Source organism: Lepisosteus oculatus, chromosome 14 (assembly GCF_040954835.1).
Source record: "Lepisosteus oculatus isolate fLepOcu1 chromosome 14, fLepOcu1.hap2, whole genome shotgun sequence".
NCBI lineage: Eukaryota > Metazoa > Chordata > Actinopteri > Semionotiformes > Lepisosteidae > Lepisosteus > Lepisosteus oculatus.
This window is the reverse complement of record NC_090709.1, coordinates 19,188,247-19,213,972: the sequence shown is the minus strand read 5'-3', so window position 1 is coordinate 19,213,972 and position 25,726 is coordinate 19,188,247. Positions and strand designations below refer to the sequence as shown.

The 25,726-nt window shown below is 45.3% G+C and overlaps 4 non-coding genes across 4 annotated transcripts; 1 reads left to right on the top strand and 3 right to left on the bottom strand.

The window, feature by feature from the left end:
• The first annotated feature begins 13,955 nt into the window (after window positions 1-13,955).
• trnaa-cgc (transfer RNA alanine (anticodon CGC)) lies at window positions 13,956-14,028 on the top strand. The gene has a single exon. It is a non-coding gene; the product is annotated as a tRNA-Ala (tRNA).
• A 9,996-nt stretch (window positions 14,029-24,024) lies between these two features.
• On the bottom strand, window positions 24,025-24,143 carry LOC138244045 (5S ribosomal RNA). Its single transcript, XR_011192659.1, has one exon. It is a non-coding gene; the product is annotated as a 5S ribosomal RNA (ribosomal RNA).
• Window positions 24,144-24,680: 537 nt separating this feature from the next.
• LOC138216584 (5S ribosomal RNA) lies at window positions 24,681-24,799 on the bottom strand. Its single transcript, XR_011180296.1, has one exon. It is a non-coding gene; the product is annotated as a 5S ribosomal RNA (ribosomal RNA).
• A 537-nt stretch (window positions 24,800-25,336) lies between these two features.
• Window positions 25,337-25,455, bottom strand: LOC138245383 (5S ribosomal RNA). The gene has a single exon (XR_011193993.1). It is a non-coding gene; the product is annotated as a 5S ribosomal RNA (ribosomal RNA).
• Window positions 25,456-25,726: the final 271 nt, after the last annotated feature.

The following is a 25,726-nucleotide window of genomic DNA, read 5'->3' as shown; positions in this document are numbered from 1 at the left end:
CTGTAAAGCACTTTGAAAAGCCACCTTTAAAGGCACTATATAATGTATAGATTATTATTATTAATAATAATAATGAACAGCGCATTTAACACTGAGCACATGCGGTCCTTCTTTGCAAAGGATTGCAAAGGTTGGGAATTAGCCTTTCACTCGTGTTGTTGAAGACCGTATCCTGGCTTTGTTGCAGGAAATGTCTGGATGCCATCACCGGATCAAGGAGAGGATCAGGGTTTTGGGAAGTCTTTTTGATGCCTGACACTGTGTGTTTCCTGGTTGTAACGGGTGTCATTCTGGACCTAAACAACAGAGAACACCGTTGAAATAGCTGAACTGCCTAGCGGACACTTTGTCGCCTTCTTCTGACCTGTATTTAATGCGATTCTCTGAAAACTTGGCACATTATATCTGTGCTACCTTTATGGAGGGCACACTCATAAGAATCATAGATTCGATCACAAGCATCTAAAAATGAGCATGAGAAAATGACATCACGCTATGAGGCTGAATGGCACAAATTCTCCTGTTACTTCTGCAGCAAATGTGTGTTTTTTGCTTCTTAACACTGAGATAGTTGGAGATATTTGGCAGCAGTGGGATTCCAACTCACACCCCCAAAGAGACTAGAGCTTTAATCCACCTCTAAATTAAAAACTAGGTGACTTGTAATGGCTGGTAGGAGAGGAAAGGTATAAATGCTTCTTTTTTGGACAAAGTCTTTATCTTTTTTTTCACCAGTTGTTTTGATCAAATTATTGTAACGCAGTACCATATTAAGGTATAATATGTACATGAACGTCATGTCTGAGTCGATGATGGCAGCTGAGTATCGCTGGAGGACAGTTCATCATGAGTGGGTAAGCCTGCATAATGAGGGAGAAGAGATCGGCCTCTCTGACGCAGTGTCCAGTGACACTAACCTTCTGTCCTACTGTTCTCTGCTAATGTAGATGGTGAATGTTTATTTAGGTGAATGTAAGGTTTCATTCTTGTAAAATATTTCCGAGCACTTTTTTTGTTGCTGAAAATTAATCCTGTGCATTTGAATGAATTCCAATATTGTCACCTAATTCCATACATTGTTTCATCAAACTAGAACATTTAGAGGAGGTCAATTGCATTTATGAATTGCATAGTGATAGTATTTCTTTCCATTTAAATACTTCAGTCAAAAATGTAGAGAAGGTGCTCCTGTTTTCACCATTATAAGAACTGTGATGCACCAGTAATATTTACTCTCATAAAAGTATTGTAATTGTATTGTTCTGTTCTGTAACAATCTTGAGTGACACAAACCTTCTGTTTTACTGCACTACACTTCTCCAGAGGCCAGTTCAGCACACAAGGATCCTCAGTCAAACAAACACTGCAATCGCTTGATAAACGCTATTTCTCATCCTTTCTCTTAGTGTCGGTGCTACTATTGTATGCAAAGGAGGCGACTTGACAATGAAATCTTAAAGAGAGTCTTCATGAAGGTGTGTGTCGGCAAGCTCTCCACCTGGCAATTGACTGGGCTTGTGAAGAAATCAATCTCATTCAACAACCATACAAATTGCACAGCTTAAGGCACATGAAGCGAAATCTGTGAGCTGATTGACACAAAACAATGTCACTTCACATTATCTGCAAAGTTGTTTTGCTTGTCTGACCACCTCTTCCTACTTTACAGTGAGCACATATATTTCAGTTTCTTTCCCCCATGTGGAGATGTATCCACTGCCAAAACTGCTGTCTGATTATTTAAATTATCTGTAAAACTGTTACATGACTTCATCTAATTGTAAATTTATAAGACGGTCTGTGAGACATTTGTGAGATTAGCTGAATCCCAGGGCTGGTATGGAATCACACAGACAGGTCTTCTGTGTGATCTGAGTCCCACTGCTCAGAGCTACAGACTGGTCAAATGGTCACTATTGTAGACACGACCATCGGACCATCGGCTACAAATAATCAATATACCGATCATAGTGTCACTACTGGTGTTTATTACATAAATACTGTATATAAATAATAAGATAATTCCACACTCATAAAACATTTATAAACATTTTGGGAGGCTGACATACAGTAAAGAAAGTAATACTGAAGGGCTGGAAGTCCTGGAAAGCGTTAATAGATCCTTCTTGCTTTCGACCTGGAACAGAGCCCACAACTGCCAGATCAGTGACCCCTGAGCCCAGTTCACAGAGAGGAGAACCAGGAGCTCTTTTATGTCTCTAAGAGGGCTGGGAGGAAGGATAAAAGGGGGAAATGTGACATGAGTCCAGGCTGTTCTGTCTGATATTGTTCATGTAGCAGCACTGATTGTCTGAATATCTTCTGGTTCTGGATTGTGAGGATAGAGAGCAGTACGGAGTTGAGATCCTGTCTGAGTGTGAGTCTGAGCTGTGAATCTGACTGAGAAGAGAATAATGATTTTTTATTCTGCCTGAGAATTTTCCTGAGAATTTTTTTCTTTTCCAAGTGGTGTTACATCCCCTTCAGATACTCTACACAGACTGCCAGAGAGAAGAGGATAGAGAGATGGACAGATAAGAGCACACACAGCAAGAGACACCGACATCTTGATTTACTTTGAAGCAAGTGTTAATTTCTTTTCTGGAACAAGTTGTTTCTGAACTTCAAGAAATTCATACAACTTCTGAAAGATAAAATACAAATCTTGCTTCTCAGGACAGAAGAAATTATTCCAAAAAATGCCAGTGATTTTTTTCTCCTTTTAACGAAAAGTGGAGAAAAACAACAGCAGTGCAACTCCGTCGGCTTGATTTAGCTTAATACAAGTATTCACTTCCTTTTCTGTAGATTACAGCCTGCGAAAGATGAAATGAAGTTCTTGGTTACTCTTGGTCAGTGCAGAAGAAATACTGCCAGCTGGCAGGAAAATGACAGTATTTTATTTTCTTTAACTACAAACATGTGAGTTGTGAAAAGCAACGGGAATGTGTCCCTGTGCAGCTGTTAAACAAAGGGCTGGTGGGTCAAACGTACTCAGGGACGTGCTTCAGATTGTGATGATGTAAACAAAATCTCCGCTAAAAATTGAAGGGATTTCTTCGCAAACCCTCTTGAATGTGGCAGGAAATCTTCGTGTTTTACTCGTGTGCAACTACAACAAGTAAACAAATAAGTACCTAAGTCAATGTCCAAGAAAACCATCTTCACGTGTGGAATATTTCTTTAACTGGCTGTTGGGAGAATTCATTTATACACCAGTTGTATCCTTAGCAAAAATATTTTAAAATTAGAACACAGATTTGTTGGAGAACTTGACAATCCTTGACAATCATTATTAAATGAGCATTATACAAATGTGCGTTGATATTTTTAATATGTACCTTAATTGTAATATATATATATACATAATTGCTTTGATATGGATGTTCATTTGAAGGAATTGAGGAAACTATGAAGGATCGCAGAACAACCAAAGATACATTTGGGCATCTGCTATTGGTAAAGATGAAAGAGTACCTTAAGTGTGAAGCTTTCATACACACGAGAGAAAAAAACAGTTTTAATGCACTTCATTAAACTGATGGTATGCTTATCAATCGTGCATAAAGTGTACATAGCAGAGGATGGTTTCAATCCATCGACCTCTGGGTTATGGGCCCAGCACGCTTCCGCTGCGCCACTCTGCTGACAGCTGTTATAATGTGATTCAACACAACTGCTCTATCTTTGCTTTCTAAAAGTGCGCCCGAGATGAAAAGTCTAAACGGTAAACGCAGACGTCACTTTGAGCACTTGGTCTTTTATAGCACAAATCATCACCTGCTGCTCTACATGGGCGTGTCTTCAATATCGTTGAGAACCAAACCTTCTGCTTTCTGAGGCAACTGATTCTTTCGTCGTTAATTCCCAAATCTTCAATGAGAATCAGTGAAACGAAAATCAAACACATGTACACACTCGCGTCCTAACCTGAAAGAAAAATCTACACCCACTTTATAATACTGAAAATGATTCAGGAAGTACAGCAAAGTTCTAAAACCAGCGAATGCATCTGCATACAGTACATAAAATGTCAATTTTTCAAAAGTAAAATCTTCAGCTTTGAAAGATTACCATCCATATATTTTCGTTTTTCTCTTTTTTTACATAACACGCTTTCGAGAAACAAACTCTTTTAATTAAGGTTTCATTAGAAAATGTGTATCTTGGTTTGCCAAGTTAAAATCGGCACATCCCAGTGGGCAAAAGATGTAGAATATACGACTATTGAACGCATACCAGACGTGTAACTGTGCTCCGTAACTGGTCTAGAATGAAATTCTAATATACGTATATCGTTATACGTCAATTAGACATCTATGATTATATGTTTATTATACATAAATGGTTGTAGTTCTATTATACGGATAAATTTAGAAGACTACTATACATATATAGTTAAAGGTCTATTATACATCAAAGAAAGATTTTTATAGGTGTAGAAACTAGTAAATAAAGCCAATGATTTATTTTAGAAATTTATTCTTAAAATATACAATTATTCACACCTGAAAAATATGTAGTTCAAATTATACATTATATACAATATTGTAATCAACAAATGTCTAACCATCATAAAAAAAACACAACTAGTAAACTTCAGTTACAAATTCTAGTAACATGGCAATATATATATATAGTAATGACAAACACAAACTAATTACATGAACACGCTAATATTTAACTCAAAACCACATTTCGAAACTTCTTTATTTCCACGAAAATATTATTAATGTAGCACAAACGCTACTTTCTAATAAAGACAGAAAGAAACTGTTTGTTTTGTGTCTCATGGTGATCCTCCTCTCGATACTAATGAAATGTTTAATATGATCCCTCGAGAAAAAAAAGGAGTCAATTTCCGCCTGGAATGATTGATGCCCCATCAAACATTTTGTAATATCCCTGGAAGTTTATACAGTAGAATCCTGGTTCGTGGCTTAAATTCAAGGTAAACAAGACTAAGGAAACGAGTTGGAAAATTGATGTCGAAGTGGGATTTAAATCACCCGGAACATTTCACTCCATTGGACAGTATGTGCCAGAGAGCCTACCGCCATCCCTTCGATAGTTCAGTTGGTCGAGTGGAGGAGTGTAGGGGAATTAGCAGGGAGTCCTTAGGTCGCTGGTTCGAATCTAGCTCGAAGGAAGGTGCTTTTTGTGTACTTTAATCAAAGAGTTAAAAAAGCGAATCAGTTTCATTCAGACATTTATCAAAAGTTCAATAAACGACGAAGTAGAGGTTCCTGTTCCGAATTCAGCCCACGTCTGATTGTCTTGTTTTGGCCAAGATCCGATCTTTGAATTAAGGGACTACACTGTCTGCTTTGTAATTCAAAAATACATACAAATGTCAAGTTTTTTGTAGATATAAAGGTGTTCTCTGTTTTCAAAGGATAGGTACTTAATTGGCATAATGATTTGGTATTGATTTTGTATCGTTGTATTATGAAGTTTGTGCTTTCTGTGTTTTTATCGTATTGTGAACTTATTTTTTAAACAAATGCTTACAAAGGCAAACACATCTGATATTTTAATAATTATTATTTTAATAATTTGATCAAATTGAGGCCCAGGATCCAAATCTTCAGTTCTGATTTTTTCAAGTGATATCTTTCCTTCCTGTCGTGGAAGTCACACGATGTGAGCAATTGTTTTTTTTACGTTGCGATCCAAAGATCCTCAGGCGCACTGTAACCAAACCAGGATGGATTCTGCTCGGAGCCGGACTGAGCTCATTCTCACTCCCTGTGCTAAAAACAGAATTAGCTCTTCCCCGAACATCGTCTACAGCTGCTGGATGGTGCTCTGCGTCTTACTGCTCCGGCAATTACTTTGACGAAAGACAGATCACTTGTGCGCTTTTAAGCTTCTCGCAGCTACAGCTATAGCCCTGAAAAAAGCATTAGCTTTATCAGTTTTTATATTAATCTATTTTGAATCAAAGTTTGATATTTTTTTATTTTTTATTGCATTTTACATTACAATAATAATAATAATAATTATTATTATTATTATTGCGCACACTTATATAGCGCTGTTCTGGATACTCCACTCAATGCGCTTTACAGGTAATGGGGACTCCCCTCCACCACCACCATTCTCCTGAATGATCACAGAGGGCCTCGGTTTTACGTCTCAGCCGAAGGACGGCACCTGTTTACCGTTTAGGGTCCCCTTCATTGTACTGGGGTATTAGGACCCGCATGGACCGCAGGGTGTGCGCCCAGCGACAAAAAACAGACGTGTGTCGGGCTCGGCTGCGAGCAGGACAATGACATCACAGGGACAAAGCAAAGGAAATCAAAACGGTTCTATAAAAGACCTGTGTAAGCTGTTGGTTTGCAGTCTGGACTCTAAATCCTCCGATCCGATTTTAAATCTCTCTAATACCTGAGCTGCGGCTTCTTCCGATTATTTATTCGTATACTTATTATGTGTAAGTGTATAGATGAAACCTTTCATATATTGTTCAGTTTAAATCAAAATGCTTTACTAATACAAGAGAGAAGTATAGTATGAAGGACGTGACAAATCTATGATTTCTTGGAACAAAACGGTTTTTATTTGCATTCGAAATGAAGCGGAATTTTAGCGCGACACACAAACCCTTTGTCTTTTTTAGAGTTTTTAGAGTGAACAGACATAAATGTAGAAAACGTGTTTTTTTAGCACTACAATAGCAGGGTCAGTGGCATAATATCGCCAGCAGCCATATCACCCTGCAACTCACAACTGGCAACCCACTGAAGCTAAGCAGGTGTGAGCCTGGTCCGTACCTGGATGGGAGACCTCCTGGGAAAAACTAAGGTTGCTGCTGGAAGAGGTGTTAGTGGGGCCAGCAGGGGGCGCTCACCCTGCGGTCTGTGTGGGTCCTAATGCCCCAGTACAGTGACGGGGACACTATACTGTAAACAGGCGCCGTCCTTCGGATGAGACGTAAAACCGAGGTCCTGACTCTCTGTGGTCATTAAAAATCCCAGGGCGCTTCTCGAAAAGAGTAGGGGTGTAACCCCGGTGTCCTGGCCAAATTTCCAATTGGCCCTTACTAATCATGGCCTCCTAATAATCCCCCTCTATGAATTGGCTACATTACTCTGCTCTCCTCCCCACTGATAGCTGATGTGTGGTGAGCGTTCTGGCGCACTATGGCTGCCGTCGCATCATCCAGGTGGATGCTGCACATTGGTGGTGGTGAAGGGGAGTCCCCATTACCTGTAAAGCGCTTTGAGTGGAGTGTCCAGAAAAGCGCTATATAAGTGTAAGCAATTATTATTATAATTATTATTATTAATTATAATGAATAACGCGTCAGGCCTCACGTCAGAAAATTAGAGGTTCGACTGCCGTCTGGCTTGTTGCGTTTATACCACTTACGTTCTTTTATATAAATGAACTCCACCTGAAAGCTATAGAAAACACTTTGGGTAAGTTGTCTGCAGCCTCATGCGAATTTCGACAACTTACCCAAAACACTGTACTGTCTGGAGATCAGCTCCAGCTCTGAACTCAATTGCAATGAAAAACCATGCGTAACAAAACTGGAGAACAGCTGAACTTGTGTTCAGTTCGGTGATGAGGGATCAGAACTGTCCTTGTTGTAATTAGCACGAACTGCACAGGCTCTGAATCAGACCATGTCAATTAGTCTGATCAATGTAGGACACGTTAATGTAGAATTATTAAAAGGTTTATTAGTTAGTTAGTTCAGGTTTACCCACCTGAACTAATGTAGAATTATTACTTGGTCTGTCTCTTGTTTGTATATAAATGAATGTCTCTGACAACTTAATGTTAGTTTTACGATGTAGGTCAGGCGTTGACATATGCACGAGTATACTAAATGTCTCACTCCTGATTCAACTCATGTTCTATAGGAGATTGGCGATTCCTCCTGTTTCTCATACAACCATATCAGAACAGAAGCCCGTGTCACCCAGCTCTGATTCAAGATCGACTTGCATCTTTATCCCTTTTTTGTTCTTGATCATTATTTTCTTTAGTTATGATCAATATTGAACTTTTTCTAAATGAAATGACAATAATCAAACATGCAGGCAGATTTTTGAAAAGTATTCGGAATTGACAGGGTGCCCCTTTGGAACAATCGTCAGAAATTGTGAGAAAATGAAAGTTATGTAAGCTCTCACACAAAGCATTGAAGATTGGAATCTGAGTGTAAAAAAGCTACCCGTCTCCCAATGATAGGCAGGGATACACACCATGACTCGAATAGACTCAGCGAACTTTAACATCTATGATATTACGAGTGCTTTGCACGTGTCGAATTTCAAGAAGGAACTACTACAACAGTTGTGGACATAATTCAATACCACCGGCAAAGTCCAATTCCGGCAACATCTGAGAAAATAATGTTCACTCATGGAATTTGGTCTTTGAATGGCTGGCGGGAAAATTCATTTTTACTCCTGTTGCACCCTCAGCTGAAACATGTTAAAATAACAACGCAGATTTGTTGGAGAACCTGACAAGAATTATTGGGTTAGCACTGTATGTATTCTTGTATATTTACTTTAATTTTAATATAAATGTAAACATGCATGCTGTATAAGCTATTGTAATTTTAAAATATGTTAGCTGAGGATGCGAAGGGGGCTATTATACCTTGTGAAACATGCAAGGAACTGTAAAAAAGACTGGTATTTGAATAAAATTGGCGATCACAAGAAAACCACAATTTATGTGGTATTATCATCAATATCCTTCAAAATCTACGTTCAAATGAAGGATTTGAAGAAACTATGAAAAAAGCAACAGTAATAGCAGAGGATTTTGATTTTTGCTCTTCAAGTCAGCAGATCACCGTAGAGTTGCACCCCTACAAACAGCACAAAGGATGAATCCCACCACCTTCATTATTGCTGTGTTTGTGCCAGTGAAAGTAGCGTTTCTGTTATTGAAAGCATCTCGGAAGATGAAGGTGCAGTCACTTCCACATGTCATGATATCATTAGATCTGACGACAAGAGCTGAAGCCCCCCCTAGTCCAAGCCAGCAATGTGAGGAAGATGGGTATGGAGGAAGGTAGCGTGGCCAAGCTGTCTAAGGTGCTGGATTTAGGCTCCAGTCTCTCTGGGGGCGTGGGTTTGAATTCCACTGCTGCCAAATATTAATGTTTTAAGACCTGCAATACAATCAGTAAAAGCGCTTTTTGTTAGGCTGCGGGAGGTGTTTAGAGATAGACTTTCTAAAAGACAGGCTTAACATCAAGGCAGAAAAAATATTTTGTTTTCTCAACAGAAATTCTCTTTGGCACGTTCAGCTTTATGTAGGGAACAACGTCTGCCGAGATCACTTTTGAGGCAGTGCACATGATAGTGTACCGGCAAGTACATTTAATATTGGCTGTGGTGGTGAGCTGCTTTTGTCTGTGAAACTTTTAATTCTTCACGCCGAATCGTTGGCAGGGGTAAAGCTTATTAAATCTTTGAACATAGCGCTCCATCAGAAATACTTTGTTCGTGATCAAAAGAGATCAGAGGATTAACTTCATGGATTCACATAGCATACCTTACAGGAAAGATTTAAAAGGGGAATTGATTGTGCTTCCTGATGTTGTTCCTGTCGTTTCTTTGGATACAAAGGTGAATGTTCTTTGACGTTCTGCTAGACTATCCACTGGGTGGGCTTTATCAATCAGCTCGGAGAGGTCATCAGTGCTCTGTCTCTGGAAAATAATCAGCACTGTCGTTTTTCCCTGTGCTGTCTTTTAAAACATATAAGATCACGAGTTTACAGATTTCTCCAAATAACAACTATACATTTTAACCCAGCGGTTAGCATTCCTTCAATCCAATAGTTTTACTCCGGGTAAAAAGCAGCGAAATATATAGAGAGATTATATTCAAATATTTCAACGTTCTTATTGGATTACCTGTATGGAGATATCGCTCAGAATTCCTAATATGATTTTGAGTTCAGTTTTGCTTTACTACTTTCAGAGTCTTTTATTGACCTTGCTGAAGCAGAGAAGTGACATAATCACAAATGCGACTTACCTGTGCTGCTGTTTTTGGTTAATAATGATTATTGCGAGGAAAAAAAAACAGCTCCTTGCATTAAGAGCAAGAGCAACCAACACGCTCGCTTGTTGAGTTGGGGTTTTTTTCCGTGGTGCTCTTCCTCAGATGTAAAGTTATTTGGCGAGCAAGGACCTCTGAGAAGGAGCCTGAATCCATCAAGAACTCAGAAATTCTAATATCGCACTACTGTCTTGTGTACAGAGATCTGCTTCTTCCTTTTTGAGTGTTTTGGTGTTTAAGAGCACGCTTCCTACCTCGAATGTTAGTTTCAGGAGATGTGCTACCGGATAAATGATTATCTTGAAAAGGTTTGGGGATGCACTGGCCGGGATTAAAACCCGGCTCAATTATTTGGAAGTCACCTGTACTACCAACACACTTCTAAGAAGCACCCGCACATTTTCGCAATCCTCTTTCTCACCTACAAAGTTATGAAGACACAGACGACCAATGAAAACTAATTTGATTCACCCAAGGCTTCACTCTTCTGTTGTGATGTTGTTTTAATTAGTGTTAGCTGTGATGAGGTATTGTTTCTGTCTCTTAAAGTTTAAGAGTCTGCTCCTTTCTTCCTGGTATAGAAAAAAACATGTTCCATCTTTGTTTACAAACACCACTGTAAATTATTTGTCCATCTCTAAAGCCTGTGTGTATTGACAAGGCAATTCAAAAGCACATATTAAATAAGAACACGATCCTTCTTGTTACCATTCCCGTGGTTGGAGCGTTGTTTCGCCCTTTAACGTTCTTCTACAATATTTACAGACAGGGCTTTATCACTGGAGTTGTGTGCATCGGTCCATGAACATCAACTGTACTGCTGTTTTTCTATGCGTAATTTAATCGCAAGCACTTAAAAGATGCAAAAAGATTTCAAAGAAAACATAATTGAAAGACAGTCGAGTAAGGAGGTAGAAAAACGTTCTCCCCCGTTGAAGAATCAACCACCGTCGCCCATGTGACTGGATATAAAAATAAATTATTCATTTCAATTATTCATGAAGGGTGGATTGTGGTCAGTGAACATATGCACATCTTTAAGTCAGTTCCACCATCTGTGCTATAGGGGATGTAGTTCAGTGGTAGAGTGCGTGCTTTTCATGTATGAAGTTCCGAGTTCAATCCCTGGCATCACCAGATGTCTTACATTATTGTGCTCACATCGCAATCTTCTGTTGAGTGAGAACTCTTTGCTCGTGTTCATAGAGAGACAGGTTTACACATTTAAACTCAGTCACACACGAAGTGCTACAGTGTTGCTCTGCTGTTTTAAATGTACCTCCAAAGCATTTTGTTCTGTTAACTACCAAATGATTTGAACTAATTTTACATCATATTCAGGAAATCCAGAGAAGGTCATCAGACTTTTAGTGGCTGTTGAAGAAAACACCTGTTGAATCTCACCAGGGATTTCTTGAGAGATCATTCAGCAAGCGAGTTAACAGGGGTTAACGTAGAGAGTGGCGGAGGTGGGATGTCAGGGCTTGACGTCACTGCTTTATGCAAAGAATGGAGGGGTGGTCGTCAGGGCTATATGACTGTGCTTCACGCAGAGAGTGGTGGGGGTGTGATGTCAGGGCCATACGACAGTGCTTTACACAGAGAGTGGCGGAGGTGGGATGTCAGGGCCTGACAACACAGCTTAACGCAGAGAGTGGATGGGTGGGTGTCAGGGCCATACAACACTTCTTTACGTAGAGAGTGGAGGGATTGGTGTCAGGGCCATATGACACTGCTTTACACAGAGAGTGGCGGGGGTGGGATGTCAGGGCCTGACAACACAGCTTAACGCAGAGAGTGGAGGGGTGGGTGTCAGGGCCATATGACACTTCTTTACGTAGAGAATGGCGGGGGTGGGATGTCAGGGCTTGACGACACTGCTTTATTCAAAGAGTGGAGGGGTGGGTGTCAGGGCTATATGACAGTGCTTTCCGCAGAGAGTGGTGGGGGTGGGATGTCAGGGCCATATGACACTGCTTTACACAGAGAGTGGCGGGGTCGGGATGTCAGGGCCATATGACACTGCTTCACACAGAGAATGGAGGAGGTGGGATGTCAGGGCCTGACAACACAGCTTAACGCAGAGAGTGGAGGGGTGGGCGTCAGGGCCATACGACACTTCTTTATGCAGAGAGTGGTGGGGGTGGGATGTCAGGGCCTGACGATACTGCTTTTCGCAGAGAGCGGTGGAGGTGGGATGTCATGGTTATACGACAGTGCTTTCCATTGAGAGTGGTGGGGGTGGGATGTCATGGCCATAAGACACTGCTTTATGCAGAGAGTTGAGGGATTGATGTCAGGGCCATACGACAGTGCTCCACTCAGGCCTCTGCTTGAATTTGTACTCCTCCTCTCTCCCTACCTCTACCTCTATGATATTTGCACTTTCTGGAGAGGCGATTTTCTCCACTTCAGTAGCCCGATTGCGAATATTCTTTTGTCCATATCTTCGCAACGGAAGCACAGAACGCCTTCAAACCAAATGCATTTTAAAGACCACGACATGTGGATATTTCCACAGCCTCTACATCAAAGTATCAGTGAGCTAATGATCTTTTTTTAAACCTCCGGTTTTTCATCGATGCGTAATTACGCACTAACTGGAACCCGGGGGACCGCTGTATACACAAGTTCACAACGCGACAAATACTGTTCAATACGGCTTCATGCGAAAAACTTGTATATGACCATAGGCAAAAGAATAGCGCAGTCTCCAATTACTCAGACTGTAAGCAGGGGAATAAAGCTTTGTCTGAATTCTGAAACCCTTCCTTTATGTCCTGTTTTCATTCAGGTAAGAGTCAACTATATTCACAATACTACTGACAGCAGGAATATTAAAATATTCTTTACTCAGCAGCTTATTAAAAACAGCTCCCATGATGTTCAAACCGATTTTTTACACAGAAAACTGACACAGCTTTGCATTCTGAATCTCTTTTTCTCGTGCTTTTATTTAATGTGGCACAATGCACTGGGATAGGGGTATTCTGTTCACAAACCAATAGCATTTAAACCACAGCACCCACAATGCTGCAAGTAAGTGTTTTGCACACTAAGCAGAGAGCGATGTCTTCCTCGTTAGTATAGTGGCGAGTATCCCCACCTGTCATGCGGGAGACCGGGGTACATCAGGACGGCCACAACGCAAAGTACTGACCTCTATACGATCACGGCAAGTTACCGATACACACGTGGCAGGGCGGAAAAGGCTGTGCTCTCTTCGTGTGACATAATTCGGAAAAGTCCTGACGTTGCATTTCAACTGAGCCCCAGTATACATCTACCCTTCGACACTCTGAGTGACAACTCTCTTGCGTGTTTTCTCATATTTATGTAGTTTGCTTGCATGATGCCCGGAACAGCGGGGTTGTGTGCTCCCATATGGTCTAGCGGTTAGGATTCCTGGTTTTCTCCCAGGCGCCCCGGGTTGAAAACTCCATACTCCCGGTATGGGAATGTGTCAGTTTTGCCTCCTGCTTTCCAAAAGATCAGCACCGTGTACGAAGGAGCCGCATTAAAACCACTCGAACGTGCAAAACGCGCGAGAAGAGGAGGCGCTTGTTTCCAACAGAAGACTTCTCGCGTGTGAGACGAGCTGATCATCGCTGCAGGAGGTGGGAGGGTTACTCTGGTAGACAGGGCTGACCTTCGGCAATAGGATTTATACTCTCCAAGATGATATTTGCACTTTCTGGAGAGGCGATTTTCTCCACTTCAGTAGCCCGATTTCGTCGATTGCGTGGAGAGGGCTGTAGAATGTGGCGCCGCCTTTCCTGCTCCATCCATGACAGGCGTGCTGGTCTCTGGAGAGAGAGCACGGTCCATCAGCGCACTCCAATAAAGGCACTGGAAGCAGCTGAAACGCATTGGCGAAGCTCAGCAATGGGCCGCTGGGCACGTCTTACCACTGTTTCTGTAGTGTAGTGGTTATCATGTTCGCCTCGCATGCGAAAGGCCCTTGGTTCGAAACCGGGCAGAAACAGACCGGCTTCTTTTGTCGCATACAAATGGGTTGTACAACTTTTAACTAGCAAATGGAAGAGGGCTGAAGTAAGAGACAAGATGTAAATACGGTTAACTTAAGTCAGTTCTGCCTGAAAATTAGACTTCTAAGCAACATGGGTTTATGGCAGGAAAGGGGGTTAACTGATAAGGATTCCAGATGCGAGGGGGCATAATCTTAAACTGACCATTTGGCCAGTGTCTCTTAACTGGCCAAATACCACGACCCCCCCCCCCCCCTTACCATAACACCGAATGACGTCTGAAGCAGCAAGGAAGGACTATATAACCTAAAAGTTTGTACCGGCACATCGAACAATACTTCGGTTTTGTTGTTTCTTGTGGGAAACAAGACTTCGGCTTTATTGTTCCTTGTGTCCGTCGTGGCAGTGAACAGGTCCTGGTTACAGGATCTCTAAAAAAGGAAATAAAGACTGAAATCAGATCCGACCCGCCATGCTGCCACGGTGACGGTGCACTGCCCAGTGAAAGTGGCAGCCTGTCCCTGGACTGTGGGTGGAAACTGGAGCACCTGGAGGAAACCCCCACAGACCAGGGAGAGAACATGCAAACTCCACACAGACAGCACCCACACCCCAGGTCCAGCACTGTGAAGCATGCCCGACGATGCGGAAGGGCTTTTACAAATGAGTGTGTAACTCACACTGGTGCCCAGGATGGCCTGCTACCGAAACGCAACCTAATTTTCTTAATGCAGTTTGTTCGAAGCGGTTTGCAGGAGCTGGAGGTGAGGACTGAGCTGGGGTCCAGTGTGCGAGAGTGACTACTGATGTCGTGTGTGTGTGTGTGTGTGTGTGTGTGTGTGTGTGTGTGTGTCTGGATCATTGTGAGCGCCGTCAGGTTTGTGTATTTGTTTAAACAAGAGGATGTGTCTGTGCGGGTCTGACTCTGTGTGAGGGTGCAGCTCTAACTGTTCGCGCGCGGGCGTGTCTATCTCTCTACAATGCATGAGGGGCTAAATCTGCCTCTGAGAAACTGACTTTTCAGAAGAAAAATCTATGAAAAGGCACGGCCTGGCCCTCTTCTCTTGCTCCCGACGTATAACACACTGGGGGATGAAGCTGGTGTCTTCAGCTGTAACCCTAGCTATTTATGCAAACAGCTCTTTTATGAAAAGCAGCTCTAGGCCTAGACAAGAGGAACAGATAAAACAAATCTTAGATTTATGGCTTATTCAAAGCAGACTGAGCGCTGCTATACTGTATGTAGGAGCCAGAGATGAAGAATGAGCTATTTAAGGAAATCAGGAGTGTGAGAGAGGGAGTGTGTGTTTTTCCTCCCAATAGAGAAGGCTTGTGGTTCTTTCTGCTTTTCTGCACAGGCTGCCATCATAAGTACGTTTTGGGTTCTTGGTTTGAATGCTCGAGTTGTCAGGCTGGCGTTTTTTGTTCCTATTGGAGCCCATAATTGTGAACAAGGCGCTTGAGGACGTCTCTGTGCAGGTGTGCGTTTGTAATGACGTGTGTGCGCATCTCTGTAGCGGATGTTTCAGTAAAAAAACGCATTTAAAACATTCAACCTTTTCATGTTCCTAATATTCTTTCATTCTTCACAATAATAACTAAGGTTGCTGCTGGAAGAGGTGTTAGTGGGGCCACCAGGGGGAACTCTCACCCTGTGGCCCATGTGGGTCCTAATGCCCCAGTATAGTGACGGGGACACTGGAAAAACTGTAAACAGGTGCCGTCCTTCAGATGAGACGTAAAACCGAGGTCCTGACTCTCTGTGGTCATTAAAAATCCCGGGGTGTTTCTCGAAAAGAGTAGGGGTTTTACCCCAGTGTCCTGGCCAAATTTCCCATTGACCCTTACCAATCATGGCCTCCTAATAACCCCCATTTATGAATTGGCTTCATTACTCTGCTCTCCTCCCCACTCATAGCTGGTGTGTGGGGAGCGTTCTGGTGCACTATGGCTGCCGTCCCATCATCCAGGTGGATGCTGCACATTTGTGGTGGTGGAGGGGAGTCCCCATGTCCTGCAAAGCGCTTTGAGTGGAGTGTCCAGAAAAGCACTATATAAGTGTAAGCAATTATTATTCATTATAATGTAATAAGTCCATTATTTCTCACCCCTCCATTGCAAGGCATACACAACACAAACACCAGGAACAATTATCTCAGAAGTGAATTGCAAATGTATTGAGTTGTGATGCAACTGTAACTTGAACCTAACATGACTGTGGCGTGCATTTTTGAAATTGCATTTTCACAGCTGAAATACAAAATGAAGCTGATCGCAGTCCAAACTCAAGGTATTGTTGTAAAACTAAATATTCAACATGTTTCTACCTGTCCCTTTTCAGCTCACTCAGAAGTCCACAGCCTGCAGCCTGGTGCCTCTCTGTCTCCCCCCTCCACACTGCTGGTCCAGTGGAGGTGCTGTTTGATCCTGCACGATCTGTCCGGAATCGTATAGTCTTACTGAGCAGCGCAGGGCTCCCTGGCCCCAGGTACGAACAGTGAGTGTCAGTGCAGAACAGCTCTCTGACACTCCGCTCCCTCACTCCAGCTGATCAGGGCAACTACACAGTGAGGGACCTTAATGGAAGCAGTATCAGCACTGTGATCGTCACTGTGGGTGGTGAGCAGGTCTACAGTAGGATCACTAGAGGGCTCTATATTCTTGACAGAGTGTGTTCTTATATCATCCTCTGTCCTGATTGTCTTTCAGCTCACAGAGACAATGTCACCCTGCAGCCTGAAGCCTCTCTGTCTGTCCCTCTGTTCACTGGAGAGCCAGTGGAGGTGCTGTTTGATCCTGCAGGAGGTGGAAACTGGACCTCAGTGTGTTCTGTCCAGAACAGCACAGCCAGCTGTGTCCCCCAGTACAGTTTTTTTTTATTTTTGATGATTAGCCATATGTTGATTACAATATTGTACATAATGTATAATTTGAACTCGATATTTTTCAGGAGTGAATGATTGTATATTTTCAGAATAAATTTCGAAACCAAATTATTGTCCCTCGATCTCTGTCTCTCTCTCGTCCTGCTGTCTGTCTGTCCCTGCCTCTCTGTCTCTCTCTCTTTCAGCCCCGTCTGTCAGTCTGTCTGTCCTTCTCTCTCCTTCCTCTCTCTCTCTCCTTCCGCTCTCTCTCTCGGTTTGTTTGTCCCTCAATCTCAATCTTTCTCTTTGCCTGCTGTCTTTCTGTGCCTTCATCTTTGTGTCTCTCTCTCCTTCCTTTCTGTCTGTCTCTCTGTCTGTCCTGCGTTGTCCCAGCTGGGCCTGTCTCCCCGGCTCTCTGCCTTCAGCTCTGTTCGCCGATGTCCCACCAGCCCGTCTCTCTCTCAGCCTGTCTCTTGACTTGCAGGAGGAAGAGGAGGTGGAGACAGCTCCTCCGGCAGGAGAGAGGAAGAAGGTCAGTGCTGGTCCCACCCTGCCTCCTGTCCTGTCTGTGGTGGAGTTTCGCCATCTTGTCTGTCTTGTCAGCCCTGTCTGTCACTGTCTCTCTCCTCCTCCTCTCTGTGCTGTGGTGTCCAGTCAGTGTGTCTCTCTCCTCCTCCTCTCTGTCCTGTGGTGTCTAGGCAGTGTGTCTCTCTCCTCCTCCTCTTCTCTGTCCTATGGTGTACAGTGGGTCAGTATTAGTGGGCTACACCCAGGCTCACTCACTGCGAGTGTGATCTCAGCAGAGTCTCTGTACTCTTGGGACACTTGACTCACCTGTCTCTCTCTTTCTCTCCCTGTGCTGTCCCTCTCCTGCCCCCTCTCTCCCTACTCGGACTCCAGCTGGAGGAGGTCCAATCACCACCTCCTGTGAGACAGAAGAAAAAGAAAGTGGGTAATGCTCTGATTCTCTCTTTACTCCTGTCCAGTGTCCAGTCAGTGTGTGTGTATGAACCCCTCTCTCTCTCAGTGCAGTGTTCATGTACTGGAGTGTCCAGTCAGTGTGTGTGTATGAACCCCTCTCTCTCTCAGTGCAGTGTTCATGTCCTGGAGTGTCCAGTCCGACTCTTAACGTGACTCTCCTGTCTCTGCTTCAGAAGTGCTGGTGCGTCTTTTTAAAGTCGCTGAGCTGCATGTCGGTGGAGACAGATGATAAGGACGAGCCGATGGAGGCGGCGGAGACCGTGTGTCAGGAGAGGAAGAGCGAGGGAGAGGAGGAGCAGGCTGCCGGGAAGGACAAGAAGAAGAAGAGGAGGTGCAGGTGAGCAGACAGGGGGACGCCGCCCGGTCGTGTCTGTGATTCAAGAAGGAGTCTCCTCTTGCTGTTTGATGTCATGGTGATGTCCGTGTCTGTGTCCCTCACACCTGCAATAACAATATTCTTTCCAGGTTCCTTTCCTGGTTCTGTGCCAGCTAAGATCGGAGTCGCCTTCCCCACCAAGGACTGGACTGGACTGGACTGGACTGGAGCTGAGGGACACCAGACTGGACTGGACTGGAGCCAAGGGACCCCAGACTGTGCTGGACCGAAGCTGAGGGACCCCAGACTGCACTGGACCGGAGCTGAGAGACACCAGACTGGACTGGACTGGAGCTGAGGGACCCCAGTCTGTGCTGGACCGAAGCTGAGGGACCCCAGTCTGTGCTGGGCCAAAGCTGAGGGACCCCAGTCTGTGCTGGACCGAAGCTGAGGGACTCCAGACTGTGCTGGACCAAAGCTGAGGGGCCCCAGACTGGACTGGACTGGAGCTGAGGGGCCCCAGGCTGTGCTGGACCGAAGCTGAGGGACCCCAGACTGGACTGGACCAAAGCTAAGGGACCCCAGACTGTGCTGGACTGAAGCTGAGGGACCCCAGTCTGGACCGAAGCTGAGAGACCCCAGTCTGTGCTGGACCGAAGCTGAGGGACCCCAGTCTGGACTGCACTGGAGCTGAGGGACCCCAGTCTGGACCGAAGCTGAGGGACCCCAGTCTGTGCTGGGCCGAAGCTGAGGGACACCAGTCTGGACCGAAGCTGAGGGACCCCAGACCCCAGTCTGGACTGAAGCTGAGGGACCCCAGACTGGACTGTGGAAAACTTTCACATTATCTCCACCTGAGTCCTCAGATCGTCTGCATGACCTTGTATTATTAAGTATTATTTTAAGGTCCTGTGATGATCGTAAGATGGGGGGGGGGGGGGGGGGTGTCCCTTGACATTAATCTGTATTGTAATTTTTGTTCTTTTGTTAAGCATCATTAAAATGTTTTTTAAAAAAAGCTTTTGGTTTTCTCCCTCCCCCCCCGAAACGAACAAACAGAGTCTGTCTTTCTCTTTCATCCCGGAGAGTTTGTGGTTGATGGATTGAGGCCGAGAGCCCTCGTTGTCGGCGTGCCACCAGTTAGCGGGGCTAAAGCAAGGGGGGCATCGTGTCCAATACTCCTTGAAACGAGACAGATTTCAAGCCACCTCCGTCTGAAGAGAAGGAAGTTGACCACGAACTCCAGGGTGTCCTAGGAAGCTCTTTAGCCATCGTTTGCCCAGCAGCCATCTCACCCTGCAGCTCCCAGCTAGCAGCCCCCTCCCCACTGGAGCCCAGCAGGTAGAAGCCTGGTCAGTACCTGGAGGGGAGACTCCTGGGAAAAACTGAGGTTGCTGCTGGGAGAGGTGTGAGTGGGGCCAGCAGGGGGCGCTTTCACCCTGCGGTCTGTGTGGGTCCTGATGCCCCAGTATAGTGACGGGGGACACTGGACTGTAAACAGGCGCCGTCCTTCGGATAAGACGTCAAACCGAGGTCCTGACTCTCTGTGCTCATTAACAATCCCGGGGTGTTTCTGGAGAGGAGTAGGGGTGTTACCCCAGTGTCCTGGCCTGATTCCCCCCCTGGTCTTGACCCATCATGGCCTCCTTATCACCCCCCCTCTCTGAACTGGCTCCATCCCTCTGCTCTCCTCCCCACTGAGAGCTGCTGTGTGCTGAGCGGACTGGAGCATCATCCACGTGGGGGCTGCACACTGGGGGGGCTGGAGGGGATCCCCCTGACCTGGGAAGAGCTCTGAGTGGAGAGTCCAGACGGATTAATTATTATTATTATTATTCGTGCTGCACTGGGCTTCAGTCCTGGTAGTGAGAGGGGGATCTGTGATCAGTACAGATACTTATGACTGTATAATAATACACGATAGAAATGGAAAACAGGGTAGCGCTGTAGTCTCTTCGAAACGTTTTGAACTGCCAGAAGAAGTTTTCACAACCCGGACTCGTGAAGGTACAGGTCTTCTCCCTTCGTCCGGAGTAAGGTGAGAGGTTATCCCCTCGGGGCGCAGTATCCCCGATGCACCCCCCCACCACCACCCAAAATGACACACACTTCTGTGACGATTGGGAGACCCCGGTTCGATCAGCCCCTGCGGTGTAGGAAACGACCCGCTGGAGAGAACACGCAGACTCCACACAGAAGGGTCACCTCGGCATTTATTCCAACAGCAAAACACCAGAGAGAAACGGGTCTCCGAAAGATGAGCGCACACCGGGAAAAACACTACGGGGTCATTACAAATGGGAATAGGAGTTCTTTTTTTCTTTTCCGGACGTCAGTTGTATCGTGTCCTGGTGATTTCTCCTGTTTCGAACGGAGTTCAATGTCACGTTTCTACTTTATTAGAGAGAGGCACTGAACTTTGGGGAACGTGACATCCACCCAGTATTACTAGTAGGTTGATAAATATAAATGTTCTTTTTCCCCCCGTATGATACCTCGCGAAATATAACGATGGCCAACTCCTTAAGTCGAAATTTAAACCCTTCTCACGCTACGTCAACATCGCCGCGGCCCGAAGCGCGACCTTCGGTATGACGTTGGCGGAAAGGGGTAGGGTAAGTACGTCACAGCCGGGGGAAGCCCCTATCACGTGAGAGGGGTGCTGCGGGCGACGAGCCCCCGGGGGCGAAGAGAAGTTGATTTGCGTGGGGTGTGGAAACACTACACGACCGGGCAAGCGAGCCGTTTTTTTTTTTGTTTTGTTTTTTCAGAACATCAGAACAACCGCAGAGATGACCATCGATCCACTCCGGACGTTTCCTTTTTTGTCCTTTTTGGCCTCCAAAATAAAAAAAAAAAACTGGGATCCATCGTGGCGTTGCCAAATTAAAACGTCAACCACTTTTCGGGCTTTCGTGCTGTCCATGATGAAACCGTCATGGTTGTGTAAGGATACGTTACGTCACAGACCGGCGGCGCTCGGACGTGAGGAGTGTCGTTACGTTTTTGAAACGGGCACGTCAGACAAGATCTCTGACAAGATCTCTGAAAAACCCAAACCTGTAAGATTCAATTTCAATTCAGTTTTTTTTATATAGCGCCTTTCACAACAAGAATGCCCCAAGGCCCCGAACAAAGGAGTTGTTCCACACCCCCGCCACCCTCTGTGTACGGTAGAGCCCCCTGTACTGACTGGAGGAGCTCACCCAGCTGTGTCTGGAGAGAAGCCGGGGTATCGGCTTCAACCACAGGGCTGGGCGGCTTGTTCCCCACCCCCATCCCCTTCTGCGTACAGAAGAGCCTCCTGTCCTGACTCCAGTAGGAAATGTCACCTGGAGGCAACACACTGGCTTCTTTTAACAGATCACCTCGGGAATCGGGAACAACGGAGCTGTGTGCGGCCGTCTGTACGGAGGGGTTCAGCGCGGGGGGGCTCCGGGCTCGGGTCTGGACCCGGGGGGGGGCTGTCTGTGTGGAGTCTGCATGTTCTCCCTGTGTTCTTCGGGTCCAAAGACAGGCTTTTGGGCTAATTGGCTTCTGGGAAAACTGGCCCTGGTGTGTGTGTGTCCTATGATGGAGTGCTGTCCTGTCCAGGGTGTGTGAGTGAATGTGTGTTTGTCATGTGATGGACTGGTTCCTGTCCAGGGTGTGTGAGTGTGTGTGTCTGAGTGTCCTGTGAGGGACTGGTGTCCTATCCAGGTTGTGTGTGTGTGTCCTGTGAGGGACTGGTGTCCTGTTCAGGGTGTGTGAGTGTGTGTGTGTATCCTGTGAGTGACTGGTGTCCTGTCCAGGGTGTGTGAGTGTGTGTGTCCTGTGATGGACTGGTGTCCTATCTAGGGTGTGTGTATGTCCTGTGATGGACTGGTGTCCTGTCCAGGGTGTGTGAGTGAGTGTGTGTGTGTCCTGTGATGGACTGGTGTCCTGTCCAGGGTGTGTGAGTGTGTGTGTCTGTGTGTCCTGTGATGGACAGATGGTACCAAGCCTGGACACCCATGAGACACTGGCTTCCTCAGAAGACTCTCACGGAGGGCACACTGTCCCTAACCCGGGTCCAGAAGAAACTACAGTGATCTATAATTCCTGCGCCTCGGAAGGGTTTATGACGTCTATGTCCGGCGCCCGCGCCCGTGGACTGGCGGTTTGGCGTCGCGCTCCGCAGCTCGAGCTTCGGTGCGAGGCAGGGCGGGAAGGGAGCCGATGTGGCCTCGGCGCCATCTTTGCTGGTGAGTCAATTGTGACCGTTGCGGTACAATAAACCATCAATAAACCTTTTCCCACCCCGTCCAGTATTTCTGTCGCGGCCCACGTCCCTTACAATCGACAAACTATAAAAAAAACAGTAGCCCTTCGCAACATTACACGCCATTTTTTTATTTTAAACGTCCGCTAGATACGCAGGTGGCTCGATACCTGTCTTATCCTCGCCGGCGTCTTTATACCGGCAAGTGAATTTTATTTGGGGTCCCTCAGAATTGTGACAGAAATGTCAGTGAACCACAATAAAAAACGAAACTTTTTTTTAAAGGCGGTGAATGGATTTTTTGAGTAACCGTGTAGCGACTAACGTAAGGAAAAAAAGTTGTCTTTCCCTACGAAGACGTTTTGGTACAGGACTTTCTTTAAATATCAGTTGTGCATAGCGTTTTACAAAAAGTTGATGATGATCTTGGAGATAATTGCAAAGGAAAATTGAGATAACTACCAAAACATTACGTGTGAAACGACAGGACAGAACTTTGAACCCACAAAGAAACAAAGGTATGAAATATTGCCTCGTCATGGGGGGTTGATAATTGTAGTAAGTGTTCCTAATTTTCGTAAAGAAATGTATATTATGGGAGTCACACGTGAGATTTAGTGTATATACGTTTCATATTGTGCATATATACGGGGTTAAAAAGTGGAATGAGTATGATTATAAACTCGTGTGTCCTATAATCAGATAATTTTTGAACAAGCTTTGATTAGACAGGTGAAAAACAACATCAGATCCTTTATTTTAATATATTCTCACGTCTGAATATCAGCTTCTCCCCTCTGGCCAACATTTCAGGGCTCCCAGGTGTAGATCCCAAATTGAAACAAATATTAATTTGTTACCCAGTTAAACAGTTAATAGAAGTGAGTGACCAGGGTAAATAAAGGTGGGTCAGTGTAAACTGTTTATTCTGGACCAGACTTCGTCATGTGTGATATGTCATGACTTCTTATATTAAGTTTTATCTTTATATTTAGTTCTACATGTGTAATAGATGCGATGTGTGTCCATAAAAAGGTTTCTCCAGGGGAAAATCAAGTTCGTTTTAAAACCGTGTTTCCTTTTTAGGGTACGTTTGCATTCCAAGTGTGGGGTTTTTGCCTTTTTGTATTTTTGCTGAGACAAGTTGCCTTTCTTATACGCGGAGGGATCTGCTCGTGAGATGTCCGCTTGGTCCATTTCTGAGCTCAGTATAAGGTGTAGAAAGCATGACTGTCATCATAACCCGCATCTCACCCAGGTGTGGAATAATGTTGTGACTATTGCTTCAGCAATAACATGCTGATTGCATGTTTCTAGATGGGAATAACAGAGATCTCAACTACTGAGGGGCCTTATTAATAAAGTCTCCACAGCCGAAGCGCTGTGTCTCTTTTCAGCTGGCGATAAACCTTTCCTCGATCCTTTGCGGACTTGTTAAACTGTTCATGATCAGAATAAAAAACGCTCACGCTAATACACAAGCACCCGTGTCTCGCCAAAGCTGACAAATAAACAGACGGACAAGCCGCACTGCACGTGTGAACAGGGGAATGAGCGAGCGCGCGGGGATAGGGCGCCTCCTGCGCTTAAAAGCTTACAGCACCTGGTATTCCCAGGCGGTCTCCCATCCAAGTACTAACCAGGCCCATCCCTGTTTAGCTTCCGAGATCAGACGAGATCAGGCGTGCTCAAGGGGGTGTGGCCGTAAGCGAGAGCAAGGCTCGCTGGCACCCTTCTTATTGAGAGGACAGCTCCGTCACCTCTTTTACGACGCTGCTTTTTTTCCCTTGCGTTTTTCTCTTCTTCCCACGTTCTCTCTCTTCACTGCCTTCGTCCCCGCTCTATTTCACTTCAGCCTTTCACTCTTGCTTCCTTCCAATGAGGACGGAGCTGCGGGAGAAAGGGCACTATAGAGGATCGCTGTGGAGAGCTGCTGCTGTGCTTTGACATCTGAGCTCTGTGGAAAACGATCTCAATACAATTCTGAAAAACGCGACTCTCCGAACGCCAGCCGAACAAGTCTCCACAGCCGAAGCGCTGTGTCTCTTTTCAGCTGGCGATAAACCTTTCCTCGATCCTTTGCGGACTTGTTAAACTGTTCCTGATCAGAATAAAAAACGCTCACGCTAATACACAAGCACCCGTGTCTCGCCAAAGCTGACAAATAAACAGACGGACAAGCCGCACTGCACGTATGAACAGGGGAATGAGCGAGCGAGCGGGGATAGGGCGCCTCCTGCGCTTAAAAGCTTACAGCACCTGGTATTCCCAGGCGGTCTCCCATCCAAGTACTAACCAGACCCATCCCTGTTTAGCTTCCGAGATCAGACGAGATCAGGCGTGCTCAAGGGGGTGTGGCCGTAAGCAAGAGCAAGGCTTGCTGGCACCCTTCTTATTGAGAGGACATCTCCGTCACCTCTTTTACGACGCTGCTTTTTTTCCCTTGCGTTTTTCTCTTCTTCCCACGTTCTCTCTCTTCACTGCCTTCGTCCCCGCTCTATTTCACTTCAGCCTTTCACTCTTGCTTCCTTCCAATGAGGACGGAGCTGCGGGAGAAAGGGCGCTATAGAGGATCGCTGTGGAGAGCTGCTGCTGTGCTTTGACATCTGAGCTCTGTGGAAAACGATCTCAATACAATTCTGAAAAACGCGACTCTCCGAACGCCAGCCGAACAAGTCTCCACAGCCGAAGCGCTGTGTCTCTTTTCAGCTGGCGATAAACCTTTCCTCGATCCTTTGCGGACTTGTTAAACTGTTCATGATCAGAATAAAAAACGCTCACGCTAATACACAAGCACCCGTGTCTCGCCAAAGCTGACAAATAAACAGACGGACAAGCCGCACTGCACGTGTGAACAGGGGAATGAGCGAGCGAGCGGGGGTAGGGCGCCTCATGCGCTTAAAAGCTTACAGCACCTGGTATTCCCAGGCGGTCTCCCATCCAAGTACTAACCAGGCCCAACCCTGTTTAGCTTCCGAGATCAGACGAGATCAGGCGTGCTCAAGGGGGTGTGGCCGTAAGCGAGAGCAAGGCTCGCTGGCACCCTTCTTATTGAGAGGACAGCTCCGTCACCTCTTTTACGACGCTGCTTTTTTTCCCTTGCGTTTTTCTCTTCTTCCCACGTTCTCTCTCTTCACTGCCTTCGTCCCCGCTCTATTTCACTTCAGCCTTTCACTCTTGCTTCCTTCCAATGAGGACGGAGCTGCGGGAGAAAGGGCGCTATAGAGGATCGCTGTGGAGAGCTGCTGCTGTGCTTTGACATCTGAGCTCTGTGGAAAACGATCTCAATACAA